General features: G+C 48.8%; 1 long non-coding RNA gene across 1 annotated transcript in view; it reads left to right on the top strand.

The window, feature by feature from the left end:
* The first annotated feature begins 1248 nt into the window (after positions 1 to 1248).
* Positions 1249 to 27461, top strand: part of LOC146053718 (uncharacterized) — a 45226-nt gene continuing 19013 nt past the window's right edge. The window contains exons 1-4 of the long non-coding RNA XR_014467754.1: positions 1249 to 1444; positions 1659 to 1850; positions 21277 to 21477; positions 21692 to 21883. This is a non-coding gene — a long non-coding RNA (uncharacterized LOC146053718). The remainder of the gene's footprint in view (positions 1445 to 1658; positions 1851 to 21276; positions 21478 to 21691; positions 21884 to 27461) is intronic.

Raw genomic sequence — 27461 nt, 5'->3', positions numbered from 1 at the left:
TTCTAAGTGATCTGACTAGATCGCTTAGAAATGAAAAAAGGATCACTCCTTGTGTATACCCTCTGGTGATGACGATTGCGCGGTCCCGCGCGTCGCTGTTGCCTGACTAGATTTACACTGCATCCAGTTATAAATCTAGTCATCGCCAGTGTTCTCACACCAGAGAACACTGGCCGTGACAGATTGTTCAGCACACAATGCTGAGCCATCTGTGCTTAACTGCAAACTTAGCGCAGAGGCTCACTTGCACTGTGTGTGCACAGCTTTAGGGATGGACGTCTTTGCAATTGATGACAATAGTGCAACTGCCCATTGATTGTGGCATACTATGCAATGGATGACCATCAATGTTTTTACCTATTGATGGTGATCCATTTTCTTTGACTGATTGGATTGTGGGCCAATCAAAACATGTAGGCGGTGCTTCATGAGTGTTGGGGCAGAGCTATGCTGGTGGTAAGGGTTGCTGGTCTTACTGTACTGCATATTAAAATAATAATAATAAAAAATATATATATAATTTATGTAAGGTGCTAAACAACATATAATGGTGATTCAATTGTTTTGTGCACCCGTAGCTCTTGCCTAATGTAGTGGGAGCTAATGAATTGTTCGCAGCACTTGCCCTGGTCTTGTCGGCTGCATTTTTGCGCCCTAAATAAACTAGATGCAGCTTATTGCCCTACTGTGCGTGAAGGGTGCGAGGAGAAATCCAGGTGAGGTGCAGCCTGGGAGTCGGGTCACCAAACAATTGACTTTGATTTTAAAGCTTGTTTGTCACTGAGCGTATGTTGCAGGCATGTCCAAAATGTGGCCCTTCAGCTGTTTTGAAACTACACATCCCAGCATGCCTTGACATAGTTTTAGTATTCCCTAATAGCAAAACTGTGGCAAGGCATGATGGGACTTGCAGTTTCACAAAAGCTGGCGGGCCATAGTTTGGACATGATTGGTGTATTGGGTTCATTAGCTGTTCACTAGCATTTTGCACAAACCACTTTGGCACATATGGAGATGTAATCTCTTTATTAGTGTTTTTATTAGTCTTGCACTCTACTATTACATATAATGCATGCCTTGATACCGTTTCACCGTTCGTGACACCCAAAATGTCGTTAAAATATTTGTTCCAACCAGATTGTTGCTCGGAAAATGTCCAAACTTTTTTTATTTCTTTACATTTTTGAAATACACAAAATGTTAAAATTGGATGTGAATTTCTACTTCATTTCCTTACATACAGGGAGCAACTTCTATCAGTCACCCCACCTTGACAAAGTGCCCAGCGAGGCATGAAACGGGTTGGAGACTTTGCTGCTGCCCGAAGTACCGACACGCCAGTCGCTGACGTCAGCAAGCCGCGCCCCGGGACCAAAGCCGCAACAGAAGATTCCACCCAGAAGCGGACAGCAACTGAGCTGAGGAATACCGCTGCCTCTGTAAGGTTAGGGTTAGTAGGGACAGCACGACAATCTCCCTCTCTCACCTCACATCCTCCAAAAGGAGTGTAAACATTATTTTACTAATACATTTTTACTTTACAGGTGTCACTCGTATAAACTTATCCCATCGCTCTTTTTTACCCCTCAGAACCTTTGCATTTATGAGAGCTGCTATACCATCAGTGCAGTTGATTTAACATTTTTCTCCTCACTTAGGATTATGTGCCACCGAAGAAGGACGGTGAATGTGAGACACCCAGCAGCAGCCGTCCCTATGTGTTCAGAAGAGGGATCAGGACCCAGGATTCCAAGACTGTGCCTTAACCTCACTCATTGATAAATGAGAGAGACAATGACCATAAGATCCTGAAACTCACCAACAAAATCATCCAGCTGCTGACCGGAGAGGTGACTGCTGGGAATAGGTCATTATACAGTAACACCGGGGGTGGTGACTGCTGGGAATGGGACATTATACAGTAACATCGGGGGTTGTGACCAGAGAGATGACTGCTGGGAATGGAACATAATACAGTAACACCGGGGGATGTGACCGGAGAGGTGACTGCTGGGAATGGGGCATTATACAGTAACAATAGGGGATGTGACCGGAGAGGTGACTGCTGGGAATGGGTCATTATACAGTAACACCAGAGGATGAGACCGGAGAGGTGACTGCTGGGAATGGGGCATTATACAGTAACAATGGGGGGGGGGGGGGGGTGTGACCAGAGAGGTGACTGCTGGGAATGGGACATTATACATTAGCACCGAGGGATGTGACCAGAGAGGTGACTGCTGGAATGGGGAATTATACAGTAACACCGGAGAGGTGCCCGCTGGGAATGAGGCATTATACAGTAACATCGGGGGATGTGACCAGAGATGTGACTGCTGGGAATGTGGAATTATACAGTAACACCGGGGGAGGTGACTGCTGTAAATGGGACATGATACAGTAACATCGGGGGATGTGACCTGAGAGGATACAGCTGGGAATGGGACATTATACAGTAACACCTGTGGATGTGACCGGAGAGAAGACTGCTGGGATTGGGACATTATACAGTAACACGGGGGGATGGAAATGGGACATTATACAGTAACACCGGGGGATGTGACCGGAGAGGTGACTGCTGGGTATGGGACAGTATACAGTAACATCAGAAGAATGTAACCAGAGAGGTGTCTTCTGGGAATGAGACATTATACAGTATCACCAGAGGATGAGACCGGAGAGGTGACTGCTGGGATTGGGGCATTATACAGCAACACAGGGGGATGTGACCAGAGAGGTGACTGCTGGGAATGGGAGAGAGAGGGTGGAGAGAGAGAGGGTAGAGAGGGTGGAGAGAGGGTGAGGCGAGAGAGAGAGGGTGGAGAGAGAGAGAGGGTGAGGCGAGAGAGGGTGAGGCGAGAGAGAGAGGGTGAGAGAGAGTGAGGGTGAGGCGAGAGAGAGAGAGGGTGAGGCGAGAGAGAGAGAGAGGGTGAGGAGAGAGAGAGGGTGAGGCGAGAGAGAGAGAGAGGGTGAGGCGAGAGAGAGAGAGGGTGAGGCGAGAGAGAGAGGGTGAGGCGAGAGAGAGAGAGGGTGAGGCGAGAGGGAGAGAGGCGAGAGAGAGAGGGTGAGGCGAGAGAGAGAGGGTGAGGTGAGAGAGAGAGAGGGTGAGGTGAGATAGGGTGGAGAGAGAGAGGGTGGAGAGAGAGAGGGTGGAGAGAGAGAGGGTGGATAGAGAGAGAGAGGGTGGAGAGAGAGAGATGGTGGAGAGAGAGAGAGAGAGGGTGGAGAGAGAGAGAGAGGGAGAGAGAGAGGGTGGAGAGAGAGAGAGAGAGGGTGGAGAGAGAGAGAGGGTGAGGCGAGAGAGAGAGAGGGTGAGAGAGAGAGAGAGAGGGTGGAGAGAGAGAGAGAGAGGGTGGAGAGAGGGTGAGGCGAGAGAGAGAGGGTGGAGAGAGAGAGAGAGAGAGGGTGAGGCGAGAGAGAGAGAGAGGGTGAGGCGAGAGAGAGAGAGAGAGGGTGAGGCGAGAGAGAGAGAGTGAGGCGAGAGAGAGAGAGAGGGTAGAGAGAGAGGGAGAGAGAGAGAGGGTGGAGGGTGGAGAGAGAGAGGGTGGAGAGAGAGAGAGAGAGGGTGGAGAGAGAGAGGGTGGAGAGAGAGAGAGAGAGGGTGGAGAGAGAGAGAGGGTGGAGAGAGAGAGAGAGAAAAGGAGAGGGGGTGTGGAGGAGGGGAAGTGAAGGAGAGGAGGGGGAGTGGAGGAGCAGAGAAGGGGAGGGGGTGCGGAGTATAGGAGGTGAGCAGGAGGGAAGCGAGAGGAGGAGGGGAAGCAGAAGAGGAAGGGGAGCTGAGGAGTGAGAGGAAAGAAGAAAAGAAAGTAGGGGAGGGTGTGAGGAGTATTGGAAGAGGGGAGAACAGAGAGCAGGAGCAGACAAGAAGAGGGGGAGAGGAGGAGGAGAGGAGGCATGGAGGAGGTGCAGAGAAGGGAGCGCAGTGCAAGCTGGTGCTGGGTACCTCCTGTGACAATCAGCAGCGATGGTAGCGATGATTTTGCTGCCCCTGCTCCTGGGCAGACTGGGTCTGCTGCACTTTCTCTTCTTCTGTGCTAGTCATCTCTTCCTGCTCCATCTCCCCGGCGCTGGGTCTTCTCTTCCTGTACCCCAGCACAGGTTCACTGGCAGTCAGAGAGAGAAAAGTGTGGGGAAATTGGTGAGGAGAGCAAAAGAGGGGAAAGGGAGAGCTGGGGAGAGGAGGAGGGGAAGGAGGAGAGGAGGAGAGGGATCAGAGAAGAAGGAGCAAAGGAGTGGAGGAGGGGGATCAGAGAAGGAGCAAAGGAGTGGAGGAGGAGAGAAGCGGACATGTAGAGAAGTAGCACAGAAGGCACTGTGTACCTCTTGTCATTGGTGCTGCATGGTACATGATCAGCAGCGATTGAAATGCTCCTCCTCCTCCGACGAAAAGTGGTGGGGAGGAGAGAGAGAAGGGGAGCAGAGAAGAGGAGGAGGGAGAGGAGTAAGAGGATGGGGAGCAGAGTAGAGGAGGAGAGGAGAAGGGAGAGCAGGAGAAGAGGAGAGGGGTGAGGGGGAGGGGGAGAGGAAGAGAGGGAAAGCGGAGAAGTGAGAGAAGGGGAAGGGGTGCGGAGGAGATGAGGTGAGCAGGAGGGAAGCAAAGGAGAGGAGGAGGAGGGGTAGTGGAGGAGGTAAAGAGATGTGGTAGCTGAGGAGAAGAGGAGCGGAGACAAGGAGAAGGGAAAGCAGGGGAGGGGTGAAGAGGATTGGAAGCAGAAGAAAGGAGGGGAAGCAGAGGAAAGGAGGAGCAGAGGAGAGGAGGAGCGGAGGAAGGGAAGCTGAAGAGAGGTTGTGGGGGCGGAGAGGGGGGGAGGAGAGGAGAGGAGGAGGGAGCGGAGGATGGAGAGTAGATGAGGAGGAGGTGGGGGAGCTAAGGGAAGGAGTAGGAGGAGTTATGAGGCTGCTGATCCCTGTGTGTGGTTATATATCTCTTATATATTTGGCTACATCTGTCACTCAAAGTGTGTCTGGAGCTATAACGCTGGGTGGAGCCTCTGACTCACATGATTGACTCACATGACAGAGAACCAGCCCAGTGAGCCCACAGACAGTGCCAGACACCCTCTGCCTCTCCATGTTACACAGCAAAGACACAACTACTCACCAGACACACCAGGTGAGCGCCCCACACCTCTATACCTCCCAACATGACCCTCTCCAGGAGGGACAGAATGCTCTGTTTGTGGACTTCCATCTTAATTTATGATTGTCATCACCTGTCATTTTAAACAGGGTACTTGACAAGAAAGGTGTTTAAGCACAGGTGATGGTAATCCATAAATTAAGAAGAAAGTCCAGAAACAGAGCAATGTGTCCCTCCTGGAGAGGGTCATGTTGGGTATGCACCTCCCCCCCCCCCCCCCCCCATTCACGGCATCCCCACGATTAAATGGCACATGCAAAACACTGACATGGCTATGGTCGACAATGAAAAAGGTTGACAAGATTTCTTTTTCACTTTTTCAATGTTTTCATATTCATTCTCATGTGTCGACATGGACACCAATGAAGTGCCACACTTATGTCAACATTTACATGTGTTGACCTTTCTGTGTTGATTTTTTCTTGTGGCGATTCGCAGCACACCCGGTGACTCCCACGATCCCCCCCTCCCACGATTCGCGACAACCCCCCGGGCCCCCCCTCCCACGGTTCACGGTGCCACGATTCGCGGCACCCACCCCTCCCCCCGCGACCCCCCCTCCCGCAATTCACGGCATCCACCCACGACCCCTCCTCCCGTGATTCGCGGACACCCCTCACCTCCTCCCTCCCCCCCCACCCCCGTGCGCGATTCACGGCAACCCCAGGATTAAATGGCACATGCAAAACACTGGCACGGCTATGGTCGACAATGAAAAAGGTTGACATGAGTTTTTGAAGATTTATTTTTCTTTTTTTTGAATGTTTTCATATTCATTCTCATGTGTCGACATGGACACCGATGAAGTGCCACATGTGTTGAACTTTCTGTGTTGATTTTTTCTTGTAGCAATTTTTTTCCAGTGACAACTATGAACTATGTGCACGTCCACCTACACATCATCAACCAATTCTTTGTATAATATATAACACCTGTTCTGTTTCACTGTAGGTGTTTTAAGTCAGACCTTTACCTGCTACTATTACTGTTTATGTAAATGCATTCTGAATGACAGCAACATCCTACCATCCTTCTACAAGAATATATAACCAACTAGGTGAATTATCGCGCCCCGTGCCCCCCCCCCCCTCCCGCAATTCACGGACCCCCCGATCACTACCCAGCCTCCTGTTTTCCTGTGTCGTGACCTCCGCCAGTGGGGAGCCGCTGACTCAGAAACACCCTACTATACTATTGAACACACACACCTAAACAACATGCACACACAGCCCCCCCCCCCCCCACACACACCCACAAATGTCACTGTACCATCCACACTATCAATGTACATCTTACTCTGTAACCGCTTTTTAATTAAACAAAACAAGACACACCCCCTTCCACATCATATGCTCTCTATTTAACACATTTCACCTATAACTCAAGTTGCAATGCAGGCCATCTTTCATACAATTCTAACCATCTTTCTCATATACAAATGTTCACAAATTAAGGGGGCGCAGCCCCTTACGACGGTGTGATGAGCGCCCGTAGGGCGCGATGAATCACCTAGTATATATATAATCCTTGTCTATATGACAAATGGATGGCCACCCACGGGGGTAATTATCAATGGTGTGATCAGTGAAAAACCTTGATGGTATGGAATTATAAACAGTGAGCCATCGATGGTTTGCACCAATTGATGGTTGTACCTTCTGTAGGGAAGAACACCTACTTCCCCCACCATTTTTGACTAACTAGTGTCTTCCCCTTGTTTCTCCTTCCATTCCTCTAATCGTAAAAAGTAATATGTATTTGGTTGTTAACCATCGATGGCTGATGCCATCTTTTGCAGAGTCCTTAGCTTAGCACTGCCCCCAATGGGCCGCATCTACCAACAGCAGCTCTCTAGCATCACAAACCATCGATGTTTTGCCTATTTGTAATGTACTTTGTATTGGTAGCTTTGGATCCCTTGGTGCAGCATATAAATAAAGGATGATAATAATAATGCAGCCCATCGATCGCCAACCTTAGCAACGTATGTTTGCGCACGTGTGTGTGGGAATACATACTACAATCTCTACCCCAACTACACGATTAGAATCAGCCTCCTGACATCGCTTACCTGCCCGATGCATCTGGAAGCTTAGTGGATTAACTAGCGCACCTTACTAAGCGCACACAGGTATAGTTCATTACCTGCGTTACAATTGCTGGGGTCTTTATATTATTTATTGACTACTAATTATCTAGCACAATTCTATAGTTATTCTCTAAAGCTGGGTACACAACGCAACAATCCTTATAAAGCGATGGGCCGCTCCGATGTATCACACCTGCGTGCACACTGAACGTCACGGTGTTGTGCCATATAATGTAACATATGTATAATTCAGCTGCACAGTATGAATAAGGGTCCCTAGAGGATGAGGTGGGTCCACTGCGGGGTTCCCTCTGTACCCCTAGAGGCCAGTGCAACCCTAGTCCCTTCTAAGGTGCAGCATCCCAAATGGGACAATGCGACCACGCGGCTTATCAAACTATGATTTGGGAACAGTGTATGACAAATCGAGTAGTGCGTGTGTAAACACCTGGATAGGGTTACCTGGTGGGATGCGGTGGGGGTCGTGTTTCCCTGGTACCACGGATTCCAGTCAGGAGTCTTCTCATGATACAGGATGGTGGCACAGAACAGTCGACAAAATAATTACTTTGACCTTTTATTGTAACACGGCCATTGGGAACGGCTGCCTTCTTTACGTAATGACATCACAACAATTCCAAAATATCAGAATACAATCAATGCAATACAACTCACACTATGCATACAAATGCGATATACCATAAAAGGACAATGGAGCTACCGGTAACTCTGAGTCACTCCATACTCGGCCTATCACTGCAGTTTGAGAAACTACTTCCACTACGCTGCTGGACCGGCGAGCTGGTCCACTAATTTACACCTGGATACAGTGATAATACCGAGTATGAGTGAACATTACAACCAACTGTTATACTAACAAATAGTTTAGCGAATTACCATAAAATCAATACTCAACTCACTCTAAGTACCCGGGTACACTCTCTGTTAATAAGACCGGTCAGTCCCGACGGAGGCCTATGCATAGGACTTAATGTAGTTGCCGGCTTTTCCTATTAATTCTATATGAGGTCGCAGTTTGGTCCTTAAGCCACCGGGTGGCACTAGTGTTCCATTAACTATACTTTAAAGGTGAAGAAAAAGTGAACTATCAGAAATCCTGAGGGATTGTCCTAGCTTCTCTTATGGGTTTTCACTAAACCCACTACAGTGGCAATTCTGGGATTCTGCTATGAGGAATGGGTAAAGACGGTGAAGGGGAGGTCTTGGGAAAGACTGGGGAGGTCTTGACTCCGGCTGGGGTCAGTGAATCTTCGCCCATTGCTGTGTACCCTCCGGGGACTGCTAGTGCGGGCGCCTCAGCGTTGCCACACTCAGCTACACAGGGCTGCTGGCTGTATTAGGTGTCAGGCAGGCAACCTAACTGGGTGTGCTAGTTGGGGGCAGTGTGCAGTAGTGTACCTGTAGCTGCTGCTGGTTCTGACCAGTCTCTGCCTCCTGTCTTCTCTGGTGTCCAGACTCTGCTGTGTGCTGGGCTCTCACTGCTCGGCCTTGAGCTGCTGTATTCTCTTGGACTGTGTGCACTCTGCACGACTGGCTCCTTCTCTCACAGGCCTCACAGGCAGTAATTTATTGCTGGAGCTCTCTGCTGCTAAAGCGTCTGGCAGGTCAGGGGTCACCGATGCCACGCTGTTGTCCTCCTCTATCTCTCTATACAGGAGTTCTCCACACACTCACAGGCTACACTGCTTACTCCTTAAGCACAGTGTCACTCAGCTGCAGGAGAAGTCTCCTCTTCATGTGCTAGCTTTCCTCCTACTCTCATGCTGCTGGCTCAGGTCACCTCTGACCTCTCTCTTCCTGTCACACTCCAGCCTGTCTGTGTTTAACTCTTTAGGGCTGAGCTGTGCCTGGTGCTGAGGTATATTAACCCCTGGTTAACTGGAATACACAGCACCTATTATTCCACAGTTATGGGGTGTTACATCCGCCTATACTTTTTAATGTGCGTGTCCTCGCGCACACCAATACAAACACAAGTCCTGAGCTGTGATAACTTTCTGGAACCACTGAGTCTGTTGCTTGAATCAAGGTATAATTTACAAACAGATACATTACCAAGGTGACTAAACAGTGTCGGCAACATTGTCGACGGATGAACAATGGTGCAAAACATTCAATAACATTTATATAAGTATGACTATGCTCTATACCACAACAGTGGCACCCCTGTTGGGAGGAATGTTGACCACCCCCCATTCGGTGACAGCTCCACCGTACTCTGCAACATGTTCAGGATGAGATTCTGGCCGTCATTATCGCTCACTTTGCTGCTTGACTTGAGGGGCAACTGGGTTCGGTTGGGGTGTGACTTATGATGGTTGCGATGGATCCGCTGCTGTCGGGTTCCATCTGGATCTCCCATCTGGTAGCTCCCGGTTGTCGACGTAGGCCTCTTAGTGGCCATATAAGGGCGGGTTTTCCATTTGGGGTGTACTTCGCCTCGTGATGGGTCCTCTTTCATCAGCTCGTTCTGCACTCGGGCATGAGAGTACCGCTGGCTACATACATACGGCCCTTCCTTTGTGTTTCCTGCCATGCTTGCTGTTTTCTTGGAGTGCATACTATTCCCCCGAGGTTGGTCTTGGGGATGGCTGCGGCGAAGTGGGTGGCTCCCATACCACTTGTTTCTTGCAGCGTATCTGTTGCCTCGAACAGGAGTACCACCAGGGCCAGTGACGTTCACTGCTTGGAGGCCCTTCTCACCTCTGACGACGTCAAATTCTACCATCTCTCCAGCCCTCAGGCTTCGGTATAATTTCCTTGGGTCACTCTTCTGGATGGCAGTGTAGTGGACGAAGATGTCTCGCTTTGGGTCAATACACTCAACGAACCCAAATCCACGTTGGACGTGGAACCAGATAACTTTCCCTCGACTTTTCATGCGAACGGGAGGGTCACGGTCTAACCTGGCAGATAATTCGCCTACACTTATATGGCTCTGTCTGCCATAGTAGGTCTGCCCGTCTTCACCTGGACCTACTCTTCCTGTTCCCCCCGAGGTTCGGCCCTCTCCCTCGGGGCATTGGAGTTTAGGATCAGGTGGACAGTCCCTTTCAACGTGCCCCACTTCCTGAGACCGCTGGCAAATAGGTCGGTCTTGGTAGTCAAACTGGTCGGTTGCCCGTCGACCAGACTCCCGAGGTGGCTCCCAGCGGTTTCGGTTCGCCTGCCGTCGTTCTGCCTTCCATCTGGCTCCCCCGCTGTCCGGCGCAGTTTGCCGTGCTACCTGGTGCATCTCTCGCTGCATTGCGGCCATCTCAATGGCTAGGTCTTCTACCTGGCGCTGGAGGACCTGACCGGGGTCTCCCGATGACTGCTGGCTATGCTGTATGGCCCGGTCCTTTGGCTTCCCGGACTGTTCTGGGTTCATAGCCACTGGTCCTCGAAACCCCACCATCTCCGGATACTCCACCTCAGGGTCGGAGTGGTTCCCGACGGTGGCAATGGCAATGTTTTTAAAATCGGCAAAGGATTTACCCAGCATTTGCATCTTCAGGAGCCGTAGAAGGGTCTTAATGGTGGGGTTCGATACTCCTTCGACGAACTGTATGGCCAGGGCTTCGTCGCCATTGCGAATTTCATCTTTGTCAGCCGCTTGTATGAGTTTCAGGGTCGCCTGTAGACTCAGGGCGAAATCCCGGAGGGTTTCACCCGGCCGTTGTTTTCGTCCGTATAGTTGCATCTTCAGCTCTGGGAGGGTAGCGGTCTCAAAGATCGTGGCCAGCCGATTCAGAATCTCGTCAGTGCTCGTCTTTTGGTCATCGGCCCACGACTCAACCTCACTGAGGGCGGAGCCTGTGAGTTGGCCGATTAAGATTTGTACCCTCTGTTCTTCGCTCGGTGTGTAGAGCTGGGACATGGATTTCTGCTGGTTCTTAAACGCTGTGAACGTGGCTCCCTTGTTGGAGTCCCCGCTGTAGGTCAGCATCCATGGGGCCCCAAAGTAGTAGGGTAGCGTGATGGGAGCATGAGGGGTTGCTGCTGGAGCAGGTACTGCCACTGGGGGGGCAGCCTGTTGGTCGCCGTTGGGGGGCACAACGGGTGGCTGTCCACCCCCAACCTGTACTGTGTCCATCCTGATATCGGATTATACTCCGCGTCGACTATATCCTGTTCGTGACGCCAGAGAACTGTAAACACCTGGATAGGGTTACCTGGTGGGATGCGGTGGGGGTCGTGTTTCCCTGGTACCACGGATTCCAGTCAGGAGTCTTCTCATGATACAGGATGGTGGCACAGAACAGTCGACAAAATAATTACTTTGACCTTTTATTGTAACACGGCCATTGGGAACGGCTGCCTTCTTTACGTAATGACATCACAACAATTCCACAATATCAGAATACAATCAATGCAATACAACTCACACTATGCATACAAATGCGATATACCATAAAAGGACAATGGAGCTACCGAATCAATGCAATACAACTCACACTATGCATACAAATGCGATATACCATAAAAGGACAATGGAGCTACCGGTAACTCTGAGTCACTCCATACTCGGCCTATCACTGCAGTTTGAGAAACTACTTCCACTACGCTGCTGGACCGGCGAGCTGGTCCACTAATTTACACCTGGATACAGTGATAATACCGAGTATGAGTGAACATTACAACCAACTGTTATACTAACAAATAGTTTAGCGAATTACCATAAAATCAATACTCAACTCACTCTAAGTACCCGGGTACACTCTCTGTTAATAAGACCGGTCAGTCCCGACGGAGGCCTATGCATAGGACTTAATGTAGTTGCCGGCTTTTCCTATTAATTCTATATGAGGTCGCAGTTTGGTCCTTAAGCCACCGGGTGGCACTAGTGTTCCATTAACTATACTTTAAAGGTGAAGAAAAAGTGAACTATCAGAAATCCTGAGGGATTGTCCTAGCTTCTCTTATGGGTTTTCACTAAACCCACTACAGTGGCAATTCTGGGATTCTGCTATGAGGAATGGGTAAAGACGGTGAAGGGGAGGTCTTGGGAAAGACTGGGGAGGTCTTGACTCCGGCTGGGGTCAGTGAATCTTCGCCCATTGCTGTGTACCCTCCGGGGACTGCTAGTGCGGGCGCCTCAGCGTTGCCACACTCAGCTACACAGGGCTGCTGGCTGTATTAGGTGTCAGGCAGGCAACCTAACTGGGTGTGCTAGTTGGGGGCAGTGTGCAGTAGTGTACCTGTAGCTGCTGCTGGTTCTGACCAGTCTCTGCCTCCTGTCTTCTCTGGTGTCCAGACTCTGCTGTGTGCTGGGCTCTCACTGCTCGGCCTTGAGCTGCTGTATTCTCTTGGACTGTGTGCACTCTGCACGACTGGCTCCTTCTCTCACAGGCCTCACAGTCAGTAATTTATTGCTGGAGCTCTCTGCTGCTAAAGCGTCTGGCAGGTCAGGGGTCACCGATGCTACGCTGTTGTCCTCCTCTATCTCTCTATACAGGAGTTCTCCACACACTCACAGGCTACACTGCTTACTCCTTAAGCACAGTGTCACTCAGCTGCAGGAGAAGTCTCCTCTTCATGTGCTAGCTTTCCTCCTACTCTCATGCTGCTGGCTCAGGTCACCTCTGACCTCTCTCTTCCTGTCACACTCCAGCCTGTCTGTGTTTAACTCTTTAGGGCTGAGCTGTGCCTGGTGCTGAGGTATATTAACCCCTGGTTAACTGGAATACACGGCACCTATTATTCCACAGTTATGGGGTGTTACACGTGCACTAGGTTAGTACAATGGGTTACCTTGGTGAGTGATTTAGGAATACATTCTGTTTCTAGGGCTGGGCTGCCTGCTAGATAGGCTGTATGCCCGCCCTTGTCTGTGAGGATTGGACACATGTATACATGACCTGTGATTGACAGAGGAGCCAATCCGCGTGTGCCGCCTCCCAGCTGCCCCGTCTTCCAGATCACAGGACAGTGGACGCGTACTTCCGGGAGCTGCGCCGCCTGGACCACAGGAGGAGACTGGTCAGCCCTGCAGCGCTGCCCTGGTGTGGACCGTCTGGTGGTAAGTACAGTCAGACTGCTGCATGATGTCGCCGGCTACCCCCGCTGCCACCATGTCCTGACTGCCTCTCCTTCCTCCACCCTCCCACGCTGCTGCCTCGGCCTCCCGTTTACTGCTGCACCAGCCGCCCTCCTCCATTTCTACATACAGTATAAGGGTGACATTTTGATGGCTTACAATTTAAGGGGCTGTTGTGATGAAAGACAGTGTGGGGCTGGTGCGATGGTGACAGTGTGGGGCTGTTGCAATGGGGAGACTACAGTGCGGGCTGGAGCAATGGGGAGACTACAGTGTGGAGCAGGTGCAATGGGGAGACTACAGTGTGGGGCTGGTGTGATGGGGACAGTGTGGGGCTGGTGTGATGGGAGACTACAGTGTGGGGCTGGTGCGATGGGGACAGTGTGGGGCTGCTGCGATGGGGGACAGTGTGGGGTAGGTGCAATGGGGTTAGGGGTTTTTTCCTTGAAATGCCGCCTGCCACCGCTGGGAATAAAGAATAATCCACGTGGCATTATGTGAATTTTGGCTCAATCCGCGTGGCATTATGTGAATTTTGGCTCAATACGTTTGGCATAATGTGTAAGGGGCAAGTATAATGGGGTCTATTATTTTGTTGCAGAATGTGTAGAAGTGGTATATGGTGTGGAACACTACACAAGGCCAATTTTGAGTGTCCACACCCTCTTTTCCTGAGCGCTCGCGCACAACTGTGTTGACACTATTGACACCAAGGTGGGCCTGTGTACTTTAAATGCCAGGACCTATTTTTAATCCCCTTCCCGCCCTTTATCTGCTCTCTGAGCGTGCACACTGGCACCATCTCTTTGCAAGTTTTTGAACAGGATTCTCCTAAACTCAGTATGCCGCTATTTTTACATACTGTTGTAGACCAGCATTTTTTTTTTAAATATGGATGTTTTCCTCCTCTTCCCTCCCCTTCAGGATGCTACTAAAACCTTGCTGCCACTGAGGACCCCCAGGAGGTTGCTCAGGACACCGCCCAACATAGACGGGAAGGATACAGGCGGGGAGACAGCTGCCCCAACTCCGCCCCCAGGGCGCTGCGGCAGAGAACACAGCCCAACGCTGCTAGGAACGACGCTGAGGAGGAGAGAGGTGCCCTATCCGACAGATGCTGCAGTACCCCCACCTGCGACCGATTCTATGTGAGTGCACTCTTCGGTCACGACTGGCGAAGAGTATGTCTTGGGGGGGGGGGGAGCGAAGAAGGGTAGAGGAGGTGCAAGATTAATCTGCTTTGGGCTAAGGGAAGAGGTGTGGCATGATGCTAGGTGGTGGGTTGTGATTACATGTAATGGGCATTAAGGGGTTTAGCAGTGGTGTCAAACTCATGGCCCTCCAGCTGTTGTGGAACTACACTTCCCAGCATGCCCTACCACAGATTTTAGCGATCCATTATATAAAATCTGTGGCAGGGCATGTAGGGATGTGTACTTCCACAACAGCTGTAGGGCCGTGACTTTGACACCACTGGGTTAAGGGATACTTTTTAAATATGTTATAGGTACACGGTAACATCATAATGTCCCCCCTTCTGTTATTTTGTTTGTTCGCCTTAGAGAAAACCGCGTTGACATTTTTTCCAAATGCTTTGCAATATCTCCTTAACGAAAAGAGCTAGAAGGCTGAAAATGCAGATTTAGACTTGTAGGCATTGTGTGAACAAGATAACGTTGAAAAATCGGCCCCAGCTTATTCCGCCTTAGAGAAAACCGCGTTGACATTTTTTCCAAATGCTTTGCAATATCTCCTTAACGAAAAGAGCTAGAAGGCTGAAAATGCAGATTTAGACTTGTAGGCATTGTGTGAACAAGATAACGTTGAAAAATCGGCCCCAGCTTATTCCGCCTTAGAGAAAACCGCGTTGACATTTTTTCCAAATGCTTTGCAATATCTCCTTCACAAAAAGAGCTGGAAGGCTGAAAATGCAGATTTAGACTTGTAGGCATTGTGTGAACAAGATAACGTTGAAAAATCGGCCCCAGCTTATTCCGCCTTAGAGAAAACCGCGTTGACATTTTTTCCAAATGCTTTGCAATATCTCCTTAACGAAAAGAGCTAGAAGGCTGAAAATGCAGATTTAGACTTGTAGGCATTGTGTGAACGCGGTTTTCTCTAAGGCGGAATAAGCTGGGGCCGATTTTTCAACGTTATCTTGTTCACACAATGCCTACAAGTCTAAATCTGCATTTTCAGCCTTCTAGCTCTTTTCGTTAAGGAGATATTGCAAAGCATTTGGAAAAAATGTCAACGCGGTTTTCTCTAAGGCGGAATAAGCTGGGGCCGATTTTTCAACGTTATCTTGTTTACACAATGCCTACAAGTCTAAATCTGCATTTTCAGCCTTCTAGCTCTTTTCGTTAAGGAGATATTGCAAAGCATTTGGAAAAAATGTCAACGCGGTTTTCTCTAAGGCGGAATAAGCTGGGGCCGATTTTTCAACGTTATCTTGTTCACACAATGCCTAAGAGTCTAAATCTGCATTTTCAGCCTTCTAGCTCTTTTCGTTAAGGAGATATTGCAAAGCATTTGGAAAAAATGTCAACGCGGTTTTCTCTAAGGCGGAATAAGCTGGGGCCGATTTTTCAACGTTATCTTGTTCACACAATGCCTACAAGTCTAAATCTGCATTTTCAGCCTTCTAGCTCTTTTCGTTAAGGAGATATTGCAAAGCATTTGGAAAAAATGTCAACGCGGTTTTCTCTAAGGCGGAATAAGCTGGGGCCGATTTTTCAACGTTATCTTGTTCACACAATGCCTACAAGTCTAAATCTGCATTTTCAGCCTTCTAGCTCTTTTCGTTAAGGAGATATTGCAAAGCATTTGGAAAAAATGTCAACGCGGTTTTCTCTAAGGCGGAATAAGCTGGGGCCGATTTTTCAACGTTATCTTGTTCACACAATGCCTACAAGTCTAAATCTGCATTTTCAGCCTTCTAGCTCTTTTCGTTAAGGAGATATTGCAAAGCATTTGGAAAAAATGTCAACGCGGTTTTCTCTAAGGCGGAATAAGCTGGGGCCGATTTTTCAACGTTATCTTGTTCACACAATGCCTACAAGTCTAAATCTGCATTTTCAGCCTTCTAGCTCTTTTCGTTAAGGAGATATTGCAAAGCATTTGGAAAAAATGTCAACGCGGTTTTCTCTAAGGCGGAATAAGCTGGGGCCGATTTTTCAACGTTATCTTGTTCACACAATGCCTACAAGTCTAAATCTGCATTTTCAGCCTTCCAGCTCTTTTCGTTAAGGAGATATTGCAAAGCATTTGGAAAAAATGTCAACGCGGTTTTCTCTAAGGCGGAATAAGCTGGGGCCGATTTTTCAAAGCTATCTTGTTCACACAATGCCTACAAGTCTAAATCTGCATTTTCAGCCTTCCAGCTCTTTTCGTTAAGGAGATATTGCAAAGCATTTGGAAAAAATGTCAACGCGGTTTTCTCTAAGGCGGAATAAGCTGGGGCCGATTTTTCAACGTTATCTTGTTCACACAATGCCTACAAGTCTAAATCTGCATTTTCAGCCTTCTAGCTCTTTTCGTTAAGGAGATATTGCAAAGCATTTGGAAAAAATGTCAACGCGGTTTTCTCTAAGGCGGAATAAGCTGGGGCCGATTTTTCAACGTTATCTTGTTCACACAATGCCTACAAGTCTAAATCTGCATTTTCAGCCTTCTAGCTCTTTTCGTTAAGGAGATATTGCAAAGCATTTGGAAAAAATGTCAACGCGGTTTTCTCTAAGGCGGAATAAGCTGGGGCCGATTTTTCAACGTTATCTTGTTCACACAATGCCTACAAGTCTAAATCTGCATTTTCAGCCTTCTAGCTCTTTTCGTTAAGGAGATATTGCAAAGCATTTGGAAAAAATGTCAACGCGGTTTTCTCTAAGGCGGAATAAGCTGGGGCCGATTTTTCAACGCTATCTTGTTCACACAATGCCTACAAGTCTAAATCTGCATTTTCAGCCTTCCAGCTCTTTTCGTTAAGGAGATATTGCAAAGCATTTGGAAAAAATGTCAACGCGGTTTTCTCTAAGGCGGAATAAGCTGGGGCCGATTTTTCAACGTTATCTTGTTCACACAATGCCTACAAGTCTAAATCTGCATTTTCAGCCTTCTAGCTCTTTTCGTTAAGGAGATATTGCAAAGCATTTGGAAAAAATGTCAACGCGGTTTTCTCTAAGGCGGAATAAGCTGGGGCCGATTTTTCAACGTTATCTTGTTCACACAATGCCTACAAGTCTAAATCTGCATTTTCAGCCTTCTAGCTCTTTTCGTTAAGGAGATATTGCAAAGCATTTGGAAAAAATGTCAACGCGGTTTTCTCTAAGGCGGAATAAGCTGGGGCCGATTTTTCAACGTTATCTTGTTTACACAATGCCTACAAGTCTAAATCTGCATTTTCAGCCTTCTAGCTCTTTTCGTTAAGGAGATATTGCAAAGCATTTGGAAAAAATGTCAACGCGGTTTTCTCTAAGGCGGAATAAGCTGGGGCCGATTTTTCAACGTTATCTTGTTCACACAATGCCTAAGAGTCTAAATCTGCATTTTCAGCCTTCTAGCTCTTTTCGTTAAGGAGATATTGCAAAGCATTTGGAAAAAATGTCAACGCGGTTTTCTCTAAGGCGGAATAAGCTGGGGCCGATTTTTCAACGTTATCTTGTTCACACAATGCCTACAAGTCTAAATCTGCATTTTCAGCCTTCTAGCTCTTTTCGTTAAGGAGATATTGCAAAGCATTTGGAAAAAATGTCAACGCGGTTTTCTCTAAGGCGGAATAAGCTGGGGCCGATTTTTCAACGTTATCTTGTTCACACAATGCCTACAAGTCTAAATCTGCATTTTCAGCCTTCTAGCTCTTTTCGTTAAGGAGATATTGCAAAGCATTTGGAAAAAATGTCAACGCGGTTTTCTCTAAGGCGGAATAAGCTGGGGCCGATTTTTCAACGTAATCTTGTTCACACAATGCCTACAAGTCTAAATCTGCATTTTCAGCCTTCTAGCTCTTTTCGTTAAGGAGATATTGCAAAGCATTTGGAAAAAATGTCAACGCGGTTTTCTCTAAGGCGGAATAAGCTGGGGCCGATTTTTCAACGTTATCTTGTTCACACAATGCCTACAAGTCTAAATCTGCATTTTCAGCCTTCTAGCTCTTTTCGTTAAGGAGATATTGCAAAGCATTTGGAAAAAATGTCAACGCGGTTTTCTCTAAGGCGGAATAAGCTGGGGCCGATTTTTCAACGTTATCTTGTTCACACAATGCCTACAAGTCTAAATCTGCATTTTCAGCCTTCTAGCTCTTTTCGTTAAGGAGATATTGCAAAGCATTTGGAAAAAATTTCAACGCGGTTTTCTCTAAGGCGGAATAAGCTGGGGCCGATTTTTCAACGTTATCTTGTTCACACAATGCCTACAAGTCTAAATCTGCATTTTCAGCCTTCCAGCTCTTTTCGTTAAGGAGATATTGCAAAGCATTTGGAAAAAATGTCAACGCGGTTTTCTCTAAGGCGGAATAAGCTGGGGCCGATTTTTCAACGTTATCTTGTTCACACAATGCCTACAAGTCTAAATCTGCATTTTCAGCCTTCTAGCTCTTTTCGTTAAGGAGATATTGCAAAGCATTTGGAAAAAATGTCAACGCGGTTTTCTCTAAGGCGGAATAAGCTGGGGCCGATTTTTCAACGTTATCTTGTTCACACAATGCCTACAAGTCTAAATCTGCATTTTCAGCCTTCTAGCTCTTTTCGTTAAGGAGATATTGCAAAGCATTTGGAAAAAATGTCAATGCGGTTTTCTCTAAGGCGGAATAAGCTGGGGCCGATTTTTCAACGTTATCTTGTTCACACAATGCCTACAAGTCTAAATCTGCATTTTCAGCCTTCCAGCTCTTTTCGTTAAGGAGATATTGCAAAGCATTTGGAAAAAACACATGCTGAGCAGCTTTATGTGACTGCTACAGTAAGTACAGCACATGCTGAGCAGCTTTATGTGACTGCTACAGTAAGTACAACACATGCTGAGCAGCTTTATGTGACTGCTACAGTAAGTACAGCACATGCTGAGCAGCTTTATGTGACTTCTACAGTAAGTACAGTATATGCTCTCAGCTTTATGTGACGGCTACAGTAAGTACAGTACATGCTGAGCAGATTTGTGTGACTGCTACAGTAAGTACAGCACATGCTGAGCAGCTTTATGTGACTGCTACAGTAAGTACAGTACTTGCTGAATAGCTTTATGTGACTGCTACAGTAAGTACAGTACATGCTGAGCAGATTTACGTGACTGCTACAGTAAGTACAGCACATGCTGAGCAGCTTTATGTGACTGCTACAGTAAGTACAACACATGCTGAGCAGCTTTATGTGACTGCTACAGTAAGTACAGCACATGCTGAGCAGCTTTATGTGACTTCTACAGTAAGTACAGTATATGCTCTCAGCTTTATGTGACGGCTACAGTAAGTACAGCACATGCTGAGCAGCTTTATGTGACTGCTATAGTAAGTACAGGACATGCTGAGCAGCTTTATGTGACTGCTACAGTAAGTACAGCACATGCTGAGCAGCTTTATGTGACGGCTACAGTAAGTACGGTACATGCTGAGAAGCTTTATGTGACGGCTACAGTAAGTACGGTACATGCTGAGAAGCTTTATTTGACTGCTACAGTAAGTACAGTACATGCTGAGCAGATTTATGTGATTGCTACAGTAAGTACAGCACATGCTGAGCAGCTTTATGTGACTGCTACAATAAGTACAGTACATGCTGAGCAGCTTTATGTGACTGCTATGAGGCATGGAAGTAAAGCTACTAGACTATAACACAAGTCAGTATATAGCTGTATACGCACTGGATGATGTCTGTACCCAGCGGCATCCTCCGAGATGGGACCCGGTGGGGTGCTGGCATCGGCTAGTGCATACACACTTTTGTTAATGCCAGCCGCAACGAGCGACGGTGGGGGTGCAGGCTCCATGTTACATTGCTGACAAGTTGTGTGAGTGCACATCATCAGCATTGTGCGTACACACTAGACCAGGGGTAGCCAACTTCAGTCCTCAATAGCTACCAACAATTCACATTTTTCAGAGCACCTAGCTTGTGCACAGGTGCACGCATTACTCAATGACACATTTTAAAAGATCCATAGGTGGAGCTAATTACTTCATTTGTGATTCTATGTGGAAACCTGGAAAACACGCACTGTTGGTAGCTCTCGAGGACTGGAGTTGGCTACCCCTGCATTAGACTAGATCAGGCATTCCCAATCACGGTCCTCAAGGCACATCAACAGTGCAGGTTTTAGTGATATCCAGGCTTCAGCACAGATGGTTTAATCAGAATCCCTCAGATACTAATTAAGTCACCTGTGCTCAAGCCTGGATATCTACAAAACCTGCACTGTTGGTGTGCCTTGAGGACTGTGATTGGGAATGCCTGGACTAGATTTTGGTTCTGTTTTTCCGATCCATCGGTTCCTGCTAAAGTATTTAAAATGTCACCTGATGCTATATATGTCACCTGATACTATATATGTCACCTGATGCCACTTATGTCACCTGATGCTATATATGTCACCTGATGCTATATATGTCACCTGATGCTATATATGTCACCTGATGATAACATATTGGTGAGATTTAATAGGATGAGAGATTCAAAAAGTGAGAGATTTGGTAAGAAATCTCCAGGTTTTTTTAAAGCGGCAATCATTTACACTGCAAAACCAGTTTGATTTTGCTGTGTAAATGATTGCCACTTTAGAAAACTGGAGATTTCTTACCAAATCTCTCACTTTTTTATTAGTCTTGCACTCTACTATTACATATAATGCATGCCTTGACACCGTTTCACCGTTCGTGACACCCAAAATGTCGTTAAAATATTTGTTCCAACCAGATTGTTGCTCGGAAAATGTCCAAACTTTTTTTATTTCTTTACATTTTGGAAATACACAAAATGTTAAAATTGGATGTGAATTTCTACTTCATTTCCTTACATACAGGGAGCAACTTCTATCAGTCACCCCACCTTGACAAAGTGCCCAGCGAGGCATGAAACAGGTTGGAGACTTTGCTGCTGCCCGAAGTACCGACACGCCAGTCGCTGACGTCAGCAAGCCGCGCCCCGGGACCAAAGCCGCAACAGAAGATTCCACCCAGAAGCGGACAGCAACTGAGCTGAGGAATACCGCTGCCTCTGTAAGGTTAGGGTTAGTAGGGACATTACGACAATCTCCCTCTCTCACCTCACATCCTCCAAAAGGAGTGTAAACATTATTTTACTAATACATTTTTACTTTACAGGTGTCACTCGTATAAACTTATCCCATCGCTCTTTTTTACCCCTCAGAACCTTTGCATTTATGAGAGCTGCTATACCATCAGTGCAGTTGATTTAACATTTTTCTCCTCACTTAGGATTATGTGCCACCGAAGAAGGACGGTGAATGTGAGACACCCAGCAGCAGCCGTCCCTATGTGTTCAGAAGAGGGATCAGGACCCAGGATTCCAAGACTGTGCCTTAACCTCACTCATTGATAAATGAGAGAGACAATGACCATAAGATCCTGAAACTCACCAACAAAATCATCCAGCTGCTGACCGGAGAGGTGACTGCTGGGAATAGGTCATTATACAGTAACACCGGGGGAGGTGACTGCTGGGAATGGGACATTATACAGTAACATCGGGGGTTGTGACCAGAGAGATGACTGCTGGGAATGGAACATTATACAGTAACACCGGGGGATGTGACCGGAGAGGTGACTGCTGGGAATGGGGCATTATACAGTAACAATAGGGGATGTGACCGGAGAGGTGACTGCTGGGAATGGGTCATTATACAGTAACACCAGAGGATGAGACCGGAGAGGTGACTGCTGGGAATGGGACATTATACATTAGCACCGAGGGATGTGACCAGAGAGGTGACTGCTGGAATGGGGAATTATACAGTAACACCGGAGAGGTGCCCGCTGGGAATGAGGCATTATACAGTAACATCGGGGGATGTGACCAGAGATGTGACTGCTGGGAATGTGGAATTATACAGTAACACCGGGGGAGGTGACTGCTGTAAATGGGACATGATACAGTAACATCGGGGGATGTGACCTGAGAGGATACAGCTGGGAATGGGACATTATACAGTAACACCTGGGGATGTGACCGGAGAGAAGACTGCTGGGATTGGGACATTATACAGTAACACGGGGGGATGGAAATGGGACATTATACAGTAACACCGGGGGATGTGACCGGAGAGGTGACTGCTGGGTATGGGACAGTATACAGTAACATCAGAAGAATGTAACCAGAGAGGTGTCTGCTGGGAATTAGACATTATACAGTATCACCAGAGGATGAGACCGGAGAGGTGACTGCTGGGATTGGGGCATTATACAGCAACACAGGGGGATGTGACCAGAGAGGTGACTGCTGGGAATGGGAGAGAGAGGGTGGAGAGAGAGAGGGTAGAGAGAGAGAGAGAGAGGGTGGAGAGAGGGTGAGGCGAGAGAGAGAGGGTGGAGAGAGGGTGAGGCGAGAGAGGGTGAGGCGAGAGAGAGAGAGAGTGAGGGTGAGAGAGAGTGAGGGTGAGGCGAGAGAGAGGGTGAGGCGAGAGAGAGAGAGGGTGAGGCGAGAGAGAGAGAGGGTGAGGAGAGAGAGAGGGTGAGGCGAGAGATAGGGTGAGGCGAGAGAGAGAGAGGGTGAGGCGAGAGAGAGAGAGGGTGAGGCGAGAGGGTGAGGCGAGAGAGAGGGTGAGGCGAGAGGGAGAGAGGCGAGAGAGAGAGGGTGAGGCGAGAGAGAGAGAGGGTGAGGTGAGAGAGAGAGAGGGTGAAGTGAGATAGGGTGGAGAGAGAGAGAGAGAGGGTGGAGAGAGAGAGAGAGAGGGTGGAGAGAGAGAGAGGGTGGAGAGAGAGAGGGAGAGAGAGAGGGTGGAGAGAGAGAGAGAGGGTGAGGCGAGAGAGAGAGAGGGTGAGGCGAGAGAGGGTGAGGCGAGAGAGAGAGAGAGAGAGGGTGAGGCGAGAGAGGGTGGAGAGAGAGAGAGTGGGTGGAGAGAGGGTGAGGCGAGAGAGAGAGGGTGAGGCGAGAGAGAGGGTGAGGCGAGAGAGAGAGGGTGAGGCGAGAGAGAGAGAGAGGGTGAGGCGAGAGAGAGAGAGTGAGGCGAGAGAGAGAGAGTGAGGCGAGAGAGAGAGGGTGAGGCGAGAGAGAGAGAGGGTGAAGCGAGAGAGAGAGGGTGAGGCGAGAGAGAGAGGGTGAGGCGAGAGAGAGAGAGAGGGGGGGTGAGGCGAGAGAGAGAGGGTGAGGCGAGAGAGAGAGGGTGAGGCGAGAGAGAGAGAGTGGAGAGAGAGAGAGAGGGTGGAAAGAGAGAGAGAGGGTGGAGAGAGAGAGGGAGAGAGAGAGAGGGTGGAGGGTGGAGAGAGAGAGAGGGTGGAGAGAGAGAGGGTGGAGAGAGAGAGAGGGTGGAGAGAGAGAGAGAGGGTGGAGAGAGAGAGAGAAAAGGAGAGGGGGTGTGGAGGAGGGGAAGTGAAGGAGAGGAGGGGGGAGTGGAGGAGCAGAGAAGGGGAGGGGGTGCGGAGTATAGGAGGTGAGCAGGAGGGAAGCGAGAGGAGGAGGGGAAGCAGAAGAGGAAGGGGAGCTGAGGAGTGAGAGGAAAGAAGAAAGGAAAGTAGGGGAGGGGGTGAGGAGTATTGGAAGCAAAAGAAAGGAGGGGGAAACAGGAAAGGAGGAGGGGGAGCGGAGGAGGTGGTTGGGGAGCTGAGGAGGAGGGGAGAACAGAGAGCAGGAGCAGATAAGAAGAGGGGGAGAGGAGGAGGAGAGGAGGCATGGAGGAGGTGCAGAGAAGGGAGCGCAGTGCAAGCTGGTGCTGGGTACCTCCTGTGACAATCAGCAGCGATGGTAGCGATGATTTTGCTGCCCCTGCTCCTGGGCAGACTGGGTCTGCTGCACTTTCTCTTCTTCTGTGCTAGTCATCTCTTCCTGCTCCATCTCCCCGGCGCTGGGTCTTCTCTTCCTGTACCCCAGCACAGGTTCACTGGCAGTCAGAGAGAGAAAAGTGTGGGGAAATTGGTGAGGAGAGCAAAAGAGGGCAAAGGGAGAGCTGGGGAGAGGAGAAGGGGAAGGAGGAGAGGGATCAGAGAAGAAGGAGCAAAGGAGTGGAGGAGGGGGATCAGAGAAGGAGCAAAGGAGTGGAGGAGGAGAGAAGCGGACATGTAGAGAAGTAGCACAGAAGGCACTGTGTACCTCTTGTCATTGGTGCTGCATGGTACATGATCAGCAGCGATTGAAATGCTCCTCCTCCTCCGACGAAAAGTGGTGGGGAGGAGAGAGAGAAGGGGAGCAGAGAAGAGGAGGAGTAAGAGGAGGGAGAGTAGAGGAGGAGAGGAGAAGGGAGAGCAGGAGAAGAGGAGAGGGGTGAGGAGGAGGGGAAGTGCAGGAGAAGAGGGGAGGGGGAGAGGAAGAGAGGGGAAGCGGAGAAGTGAGAGAAGGGGAGGGGGTGCGGAGGAGATGAGGTGAGCAGGAGGGAAGCAAAGGAGAGGAGGAGGAGGGGTAGTGGAGGAGGGAAAGAGATGTGGTAGCTGAGGAGAAGAGGAGCGGAGACAAGGAGAAGGGAAAGCAGGGGAGGGGTGAAGAGGATTGGAAGCAGAAGAAAGGAGGGGAAGCAGAGGAAAGGAGGAGCAGAGGAGAGGAGGAGCGGAGGAAGGGAAGCTGAAGAGAGGTTGTGGGGGAGGAGAGGGGGGGAGGAGAGGAGAGGAGGAGGGAGCGGAGGATGGAGAGTAGATGAGGAGGAGGTGGGGGAGCTAAGGGAAGGAGTAGGAGGAGTTATGAGGCTGCTGATCCCTGTGTGTGGTTATATATCTCTTATATATTTGGCTACATCTGTCACTCAAAGTGTGTCTGGAGCTATAACGCTGGGTGGAGCCTCTGACTCACTTGATTGACTCACATGACAGAGAACCAGCCCAGTGAGCCCACAGACAGTGCCAGACACCCTCTGCCTCTCCATGTTACACAGCAAAGACACAACTACTCACCAGACACACCAGGTGAGCGCCCCACACCTCTATACCTCCCAACATGACCCTCTCCAGGAGGGACAGAATGCTCTGTTTGTGGACTTCCATCTTAATTTATGATTGTCATCACCTGTCATTTTAAACAGGGTACTTGACAAGAAAGGTGTTTAAGCACAGGTGATGGTAATCCATAAATTAAGAAGAAAGTCCAGAAACAGAGCAATGTGTCCCTCCTGGAGAGGGTCATGTTGGGTATGCACCTCCCCCCCCCCCCCCCCCCCATTCACGGCATCCCCACGATTAAATGGCACATGCAAAACACTGACATGGCTATGGTCGACAATGAAAAAGGTTGACAAGATTTATTTTTCACTTTTTCAATGTTTTCATATTCATTCTCATGTGTCGACATGGACACCAATGAAGTGCCACACTTATGTCAACATTTACATGTGTTGACCTTTCTGTGCTGATTTTTTCTAGTGGCGATTCGCAGCACACCCGGTGACTCCCACGATCCCCCCTCCCACGATTCGCGACAACCCCCCGGGCCCCCCCTCCCACGGTTCATGGTGCCACGATTCGCGGCACCCACACCCCCCCCCCCCCCCGCGTCCCCCCCTCCCGCAATTCTCGGCATCCACCCACGACCCCTCCTCCCGTGATTCGCGGACACCCCTCACCTCCTCCCTCCCCCCCCACCCCCGCGCGCGATTCACGGCAACCCCAGGATTAAATGGCACATGCAAAACACTGGCACGGCTATGGTCGACAATGAAAAAGGTTGACATGAGTTTTTGAAGATTTATTTTTCTTTTTTTTGAATGTTTTCATATTCATTCTCATGTGTCGACATGGACACCGATGAAGTGCCACATGTGTTGAACTTTCTGTGTTGATTTTTTCTTGTAGCAATTTTTTTCCAGTGACAACTATGAACTATGTGCACGTCCACCTACACATCATCAACCAATTCTTTGTATAATATATAACACCTGTTCTGTTTCACTGTAGGTGTTTTAAGTCAGACCTTTACCTGCTACTATTACTGTTTATGTAAATGCATTCTGAATGACAGCAACATCCTACCATCCTTCTACACGAATATATAACCAACTAGGTGAATTATCGCGCCCCGTGCCCCCCCCCCCTCCCGCAATTCACGGACCCCCCGATCACTACCCAGCCTCCTGTTTTCCTGTGTCGTGACCTCCGCCAGTGGGGAGCCGCTGACTCAGAAACACCCTACTATACTATTGAACACACACACCTAAACAACATGCACACACAGCCCCCCCCCCCCCACACACACACACACCCACAAACATACCTCCCAACTGTCACGATTCCGTCGGGACAGTCCCGATTTTCGGGTCCTGTCCCGACGTCCCACCCGCGGCAGGCATTGTCCCGCTGCGGGGGGTGGCAGTTGGGAGACCCCCCAATGTAGTAGAATAGACGCTGTGCGCATGCGCACAGCGTCTATTCTCGTATGAAAATGAGGTCGCGGCTAATTAGCATAAGCCGCGCCCTCATTTGCATACGCCACGCCCCCTTTTCGGGCGCTCGCGCGGCTTGGCCGCGCGAGTGTCCCTATTTCTTCACATGAAAAGTTGGGAGGTATGCACAAATGTCACTGTACCATCCACACTATCAATGTACATCTTACTCTGTAACCGCTTTTTAATTAAACAAAACAAGACACACCCCCTTCCACATCACATGCTCTCTATTTAACACATTTCACCTATAACTCAAGTTGCAATGCAGGCCATCTTTCATACAATTCTAACCATCTTTCTCATATACAAATGTTCACAAATTAAGGGGGCGCAGCCCCTTACGACGGTGTGATGAGCGCCCGTAGGGCGCGATGAATCACCTAGTATATATATAATCCTTGTCTATATGACAAATGGATGGCCACCCACGGGGGTAATTATCAATGGTGTGATCAGTGAAAAACCTTGATGGTATGGAATTATAAACAGTGAACCATCGATGGTTTGCACCAATTGATGGTTGTCCCTTCTGTAGGGAAGAACACCTACTTCCCCCACCATTTTTGACTAACTAGTGTCTTCCCCTTGTTTCTCCTTCCATTCCTCTAATCGTAAAAAGTAATATGTATTTGGTTGTTAACCATCGATGGCTGATGGTTCTCTGCCAT

This window comes from Crinia signifera, unplaced genomic scaffold (assembly GCF_055691185.1).
Source record: "Crinia signifera unplaced genomic scaffold, ASM5569118v1 HAP2_SCAFFOLD_174, whole genome shotgun sequence".
Taxonomy (NCBI): domain Eukaryota; kingdom Metazoa; phylum Chordata; class Amphibia; order Anura; family Myobatrachidae; genus Crinia; species Crinia signifera.
Note: the sequence above shows the minus strand (reverse complement) of the source record. Positions and strands in the feature narration are given on the sequence as shown.